The following is a 7606-nucleotide window of genomic DNA, read 5'->3' on the forward strand; positions in this document are numbered from 1 at the left end:
ACACACACACACACACACACACACACACACACACACCCCTTACAGAATGTATCAGACATACACACACACATACACACCTTACAGTATGTACCAGACACACACACACACACACACCCCTTACAGAATGTATCAAACATACACACACACATACACCCCTTTCAGAATGTACCAGATACAAACACACACACACACACACACCCCTTACAGAATGTACCAGAACTAATAAATCTTCCCCACAGTGCCCTATCCATTCCTGTCTCTCCATGTGGTCCTCAAAACAATGTTAGTGAGTTGGATCTTTTTTTTTTCTCTTTTGTCTCGGCAGCTGTTTAGTTGTGTGGAGATTTTTTGTTTTGTTTGTTTGTTTGTTAAGGATTGAGACTAGATTATCCCTTACAGAATTGTAGAGAAAAGTGAATAACTTTTTTCCCCTTTTGAACATTAGCCTTCTTTCACACTTATTTGTATAGTGACAGAGCAGAAATATTATGTGTGACCTAAGTTCATTTTGTGTCTTTTTATGTACTCAATATAGCAATTCATGTTTTGAAGTTGGCCTTCTTTTAAGTAAAGTATTTTCTTTAAATTGGTGCTGAGATCTCAAAAATGACTGAGGAAGCTGCTTCACTTTTGTCTATTTTACAAATAACTTAAGTTTCACAATTTAGAATGTTTTGCAATCATGCTGAGACTATTGCTGTTCTGTAGATTTAAACAGTAAGCATTTTCCCTTTATTTGGTTCTTCATTGAACATTGTCACTATTAAAATCTTTCCAAAGTAATTTTGTACTGTTCCCCCAAGTAGAGCATAGTCCCCAGAAGACCGACTGTGGGGCTGTCAGGCTTTATGTGTGTGGTAACAGACATGGTTGTACCTTTAAGTGTCCTTGCATCTAGCTCTTACAGATTATGACAGACCTCATGCCTCATCTCGTACTTTAAAGGTATTTTATAATAAAACTGAGGAATAAATATATAAAAAGTATATTTCTTCCTCTTTTGTTACTTATTCACAAAGTTATTATTCCATAAAAGAAATTATAGTGAATTTTAGAATAATATGGTCTTTGGGAAATTTCTAATCAGGAGCATATAATGCAACCAAATTAATGTTTGAATTGTGATTATTTTTTTTAATATAGGGAGAGAGAAAGAGAGAGGGGATAGAAGACAGATGTGTTTCCCCAGGTCCATCCATACACATCATTTAGATAGTTAAATCTAATGACAAAGTAAATTTATATTGAAAAGAACACTTCCTTATGTAAGAGTTCCCCATGCATTGCAACACTGGGATTAACAGAAGTTTCCCTTTAATTTCCCCTGAAATGTTATTTTAAAAGGTCCTGATCTTAAATAGCAAGAGCAAACAAAATATCAATACTCTTTTAAAGTGCTATGTAAGATGTTTTTGTGATACTTGCAGGACTTAAGTATTCTTTACTTCACTCACAGTTCATCCTGCTAAGCTGCTGGTTCTCACACTTTCTGATCCCATGTCCCTTTAACAAACTGAAAATGCACTTCTTGGGGTCCTAGATCACATGTTGTATGTGCCTTCTAGTATTTATCCTATTGGAAACCAGAACTGAGGATTAAAATAATAATAATCTATTTAAAAAACTATGCCCATTATGTGTTAAGTATAGACAACATTTGACATGAAATGTTATTGTTCCCCAAACATAAGGAAAATGTACTGAGATTAGGTGGCTTTGTTTCTTATTTTTGCAAATCTCAACTTCTGGCCCATAAAGCAGATGAATCCTCTTTCTTGCTTTTGTATTGCTCTATAGCAATGCCTTGTTTTGGCTGAAGGGAAGTCTCATATGCTGGTATAGTAGTCACATTTTCAGACCACCAGAAATTCCCATTTTGAAAACACCAGATCTGGGCTGTCTATGGTACAGATACAGTTTACAGATTGGGAAGTTTTTATCATATTAGGTTCAATCATTGGGGGGAATAAAACAGGGATAACACTTAATGCTGTAAAGATAACATGAAAATCTGCTTTGTGACTAGGCTGGCTAGAGCCCAGACATGCTTACTAGATTAAGTATGGTCTCTGGCAGCTTTCCCAATGTCATTGCAGAGCCATGTTACATCACAAACCACTGGCCCCAGAACTTATAATATTTACTGTCTGCTTCTTTACAAGAAAGGTTACTGGTTGCTCATCTAAACTACAGCCAGAGGTTCTTGGTTTTTTTGTTTGTGTGTTTGGTTGGTGAGTTTTTTTTTTAAACTACAGATTTGCCCATAAATACCATACATTTATTTTCTATATACTCAGAACACTTTTAAATAGCTGTTCTATTTGATTTATGTAGTTGATAGTCTTAAATTATTACAAATAAGAAACTTAGCACTTGAAAAAAACAATTTTATTATGTTTATTATATAGTATGTAATGTGAGAAAAGTCAGAACATTTTATCTGGCTTGCTCGTATGTTCTGTCATCAATAGAGGCTCTGTAGACCAGAGTATTCAGAAACTTTCTGAGGTTGGGTTTAGGCTCAGTAGGAAAGAAGGTCTAATGTGATAGAGTGGGAAAGAGTAGGCAGTGCATCCTAGAATAGAAGCCTACTGGCTGAGCTAGGCTTATTTAAGGGTAGCATTTCTCCAATGATAATGTGCTTTATTTGCGTCTAATCTGTAGTAACAACATCAGATTCTTTGAAGACATTATTTTTCTCCCTTGGACACCCCCTCATCGTTGTGGTAAAAGCATCTGGCAGAAACAGCCTCAGATAGGGAAGATTTGTTAGGTTCACAGTTTCAGAGGTTGGAGTTCACACTAATGCACATAGAAGTCATGGCAGCAGCAGCATATGGAGAAGGCTGTTCACTTATTGGCTGATAAGGAGGTGCATGGCAGTAAAGGATGCAGACAAAATACACCTCCAGATCTGACCCTGGTGACCTGCTTCTTCAAGCTAGGTCCCACCTCCTGAGGTTTCCAAAGCCTCACAAAAAGATGAGGACATTAGTGTTCAACACATGAGCCTTGTGGGGAAATTTCATACTTAATCCATAATGCTTTATACTAGAGAAAATTATGTCTACTCCAATTTATTTCTTAGCATTGTACCCAGATTAAATGAGGTACTGGTTCCTTGCAAACTCTCAGACTTGCTTACATTTATTATTGAAGGAGCCCAGTATAGGGCACAGCAGAAAGAACCCAATCTTAACAGCAGGAACTAAAGCTCCATTCCAGCCCTGACAGATTAACTTTACTGACTCCTTTTTGATGGCCTATGTATTCTGCACTCATCTGAGGTTTGTCCTCTCCCTTTTACTATGACAAAAGTCATGACCAGTCTATATTATACCCACTATATGAAGTTCTTGGTACTTGCAGATTAATAAATGCCAACTGCCATTATTTGAATGCCCACACATGAATGAGCACTATATATACATTGCTATTTTATTTCTTAGCTCTCAGGAGGATTGGAGAGAGGCAATACAAGTTGCTTTAGATCCACAGTAGTACAGTTTAGATGCTGGATGACACTAAAGCCTGTAAGGATACTTTGGATATTTCAAGCATAATAAACAGTAACCTGGCACATGTCTCATCATCTCAATGTTGACAGCATCCATATGGGGGAAAGGAATGAAAAACTGCTACAAGTTCTGTTTTTAGCAGACCTGAAACCATATAATGAGAATCATGGAGGTGACACATTTACCCAGGGTCCCAGTTAGGAGACCAGAACTGACAGATACACTCAAAAGGAGGAGAGAAGTTTTAGAGGGCAAGATGGCTATGGTTAAAGTTAGTAGAAGAAGGCTCCCTTGTCAAGGTACAAGTGAGTCATCCTCAAGTTAGAACAACTGAAATGTGGGTGTTTCTCTCATTGTGACTTTGATGAGGGTGTTGTTCTTCATGCTAGGTGGCAGCTAGACCAAGGAAGACCAAAGCCTCAGTTCTCCAGAGCTGACAGATATATACTTGAAAAATAATTATATTGTCAAATGTTATTCCAGAAATTAGAAAGATTTAAGCTTTGTAATCTATATGTAATTAAAATGTCAGGCAAATTATTAAGTATTTTTAGTATGTCAGGATTTTTTTTAAGACATGCATATATTTGTGTTTCAGAAAGATTTTTAAGTAGAACCTGGCAGCTCAGTGTATGGCATGTTACTGTGTTTGCATACAGCAAATGGATAAGAGCATTCAGGCAGTCAATCTGAAACTTCAAAATCAAAATCTATCAAGTTAATCATTGCTATTTGGCTTTGAAAAGTACCTGTAATTGGCATTGTCATATGCATATAGTAGCAGTTATGCAGGTCAGGGCAGAGGGGGTAGATACATGACTGCGGCTGATCCATGTGGTGTACAAAGCTCTTAACAGAGTGCATTCCTAGTAACAACATTTGAAATCAAGTCAACTGGTACAATCTTGGACATTCAGAATAGTGACTTGATACATTAATTTCAATTGAAGGTTTTAGAAGCATTTATTCATGTGATTCAATAATGAAGACATGCTGTTGGGAGTAAAACAGCTCTGTGTCCCCTCTGGCCACTCAGTTTCTATCTCTGGATCTCATGTCTATACTTCTTGAAGGCTTTCTTCTTCGAAATGATGGAATATAATGTGCTCAGTTGTCAACACACACATTACCATTTGAATATATTTTCTTAGAGACTCTGTATCTGAGAATTTTCCCTAAGCAGATGTTTAGAAAAAGAGAAGCAAAATTGATTCAGTGATACCCTTTACAGTATTATTTATACTTAATATATAATTAATAATATAAATGACTAACAGTAGGTTAACTAAATAAAATATTCAGCACTGATAATGTAGAATATTTATGTTTAAAAATAACCTTAAGAATTAAATGCATATGGTATTAACAGTTTTTAGAAGTAGGATACAAAGTTCAATATTAGCTCCAGGCCTGTTAGCTCATGCTGGGATGCCAGCACTTGGAGATGGAGGAAGGAGGATTACCAGGTTTAAACCAGCTTGAGCTACACAGTGAGTTCCAGGCTAGCATGCATGATAGTGTGAGACCTGTCTCAAAAGAAGGGAGGGAGGGAGGGAGGGAGGAAATAAGTTAGTTTAAAATGTTTAATATGATTACATGTGAAGTAGGCTTTATCTTGGTGTATTAGCACCTTCCAATAATGCCAACACTCTGGACAGAGGCTGAGGAAAGAGAATTGATATAGGGTTGAAATCAGCTTGAGCTAAATACTGACAGCCTGTCTCAAAAAATAACATGTAAAGTGGACTTCATCCTATTGAAAACATTCAAATCATTGAAAGACAAATCATTTTAAAAAAAAAAAAATACTCATTTTTTTTGGTAGTCCAATACTTGGGAGGCAGAGCTCTGAATTCAAGGCCAGCCTGCTCTATAGAGCTGATTTGAGGACCAGGATAGCCAGGGCTCTGTTGGAGGGTGGGTGGGAGAGAAAATGAGTAAACAAACTAACTGGTATAGAATATTGACAAACCAGTTATCTCTCAAGGGCTAGAGGACATCCAGGGTAGATAAGGAACAATAGCATAATAGGAAGAAAGACTTCAATGCAAAAATCCAGGAGAGGCTTGAAGACTTCACAAAGGAATATACAGAAACATTAGTGTGCACAAATGATTCCTGCAGAACTCACCTTCACAAAAGCACTGCTGGATGGAATTGTGCTCTACCCTAACCTCTATCCCCCATTCCAAAAAGTGTGTCTATACCTGTGCTCCACCTTCTAAGTGCCTCTGTACAATACAATACAAAACAATCCTTCCATTCACTAAACACTGCTACAAGCTGGGAGTGACAAGAATGCTACAGTGTTTGCAACTTCTGTATAAGGCATGCTTTATCTTTAAAATGTGTATTGCTTAACAGCAATGTGAAGGAAGGAATAGGTAGGCTTATAGTCCTGTATAACAGATGAGATTCTGCAGGATCGAATTTCCTGTACATTTCTGTCACCTCCCAGAATTCTTTTTGTCCCATTATAATTTATACCTCCCAACATCCCCAGCTACTGCCAAGTACTAATAATTTTAACTCATTCATACTACTGTATAAACAGGACCATGCAGTCTGCAGCCTTTTAAGTGACATATTTCATTTACCAGAGTGTGTGGAAACGGACCATTAGTGTGGTTGACAGCAGCAGCTTGTTGGTGATTTCTGAGTAGTCATCTACCATTTGGGTAGTATATTTATCCACCCACCCACTGAAGAGCATTTCTGACTATCTCTTGTGGCTTTTGTGAGCAAAGCTGCTCTGAACATCCACACACAGGCTTTGATGTGGGGGTAGGTTTGCATTTTCCTTGAGTAGGTACCTAGGCATGGCGTTGCTGACTTGTATGTTAAGTATATGGTGTATATGATGTTTTGCTTACAAGAAAGTGATCAAATGCTTTCCAGAACACAGTAGGGTTCTACTTGCTATGCACCCCTACTAGTACATGAACTACTTTGGCTCTTTCTTGGTTTTCAAGACAGGGTTTCTCTGTATAGCCCTGGCTATCCTCAAATTCACTCTGTAGACCAGGCTGGCCTTGAACTTAGAAATCCACCTGCCTCTGCCTCCCAAGTGCTGGGATTGAAGGCGTGTGCCACCACTGCCTGGCCTCTATTTTAAATTTAGTCATTTTAACTAGTATATAATGGTATCTTAGAGTTTAAAAGTTCCCTTTTTGATTTTTTATATTTCAGTTTTTCATGTAGTGTTAATATTTTTCTAGTTATCTATTTGCATTTACTCTTCATTTAGTCCACAAACACCAGCAAAAGTCCTGCATGGTAGTCTATAACCCTAGCAGTGGGAATTGGAGGCAGAAAGATCAGGAATTTAGGATCATTCTCATCTCCATAGCAAGTTCGAGGCCAGCCTGGACTACATGAGATCCTGTCTCAAACAATTATTAACACAACAACCCCAAATACCAGCAGTGCTAGTGCTACCTGGAAATGCCTTTAAGTGTGAACTGCCACATTCTCCTGCAAACTAACTGAGTCTGAATTTGGGGGAGAGAATGAATTTTAACAAGCCGTTCAGTAATTCTTCTGTATTCTGAGTTGGAGAACCACCATCTACAGTAGAAGTGCTCACTGGATATCAGTAGCAACTATGAGCATTAAACAAAACCAACAAAAATCCAGGCTTCAGTTCCCAGTGTGGAGATTGAGGCTCAGATTTCACTGGTGTTTGGTAGGACTCTCGGCATTGGTTAAGTTCCCCAGCCCGAGCTACATGAGAATTGATCTCAAACAAAATGAGACAAAAATCCAGAGAAGATATTTAAAATCTAAGGGATTGCATAGATGAAAGATCTTTAATAGAGCTTTCCAAAATTAAATATTACTTAGATTATCTTAAGTAAGTAAAACAATCATATTTTCAGGTTCAGATAAATTCATCAATCTTCTCTTCTGTGAGATTCCTCTCTTCATCTTTAGTGAGCAGTTCATATTTGGTTGAAATATCAGGTAACTGAGAGCAGACTTATCTCCTGTGATATTCTGCACCCCTAAGAATTGGCAGAGAACTAGGACCCAGTATTTATTTGAGGAATGAAGACCTGGAGAGGAGGAGGAGGAGGGGGAGGAGGAGG

General features: G+C 37.7%; 1 protein-coding gene across 4 annotated transcripts in view; it reads left to right on the top strand.

The window, feature by feature from the left end:
- The window catches only part of Nsmce2 (NSE2 (MMS21) homolog, SMC5-SMC6 complex SUMO ligase), a 222794-nt gene that overhangs the window by 82618 nt on the left and 132570 nt on the right, over positions 1–7606 (top strand). The gene's annotated exons all lie outside the window — the stretch shown is intronic.

This window comes from Mastomys coucha, unplaced genomic scaffold (genome assembly GCF_008632895.1).
Source record: "Mastomys coucha isolate ucsf_1 unplaced genomic scaffold, UCSF_Mcou_1 pScaffold7, whole genome shotgun sequence".
In the NCBI taxonomy this organism is placed as follows: domain Eukaryota; kingdom Metazoa; phylum Chordata; class Mammalia; order Rodentia; family Muridae; genus Mastomys; species Mastomys coucha.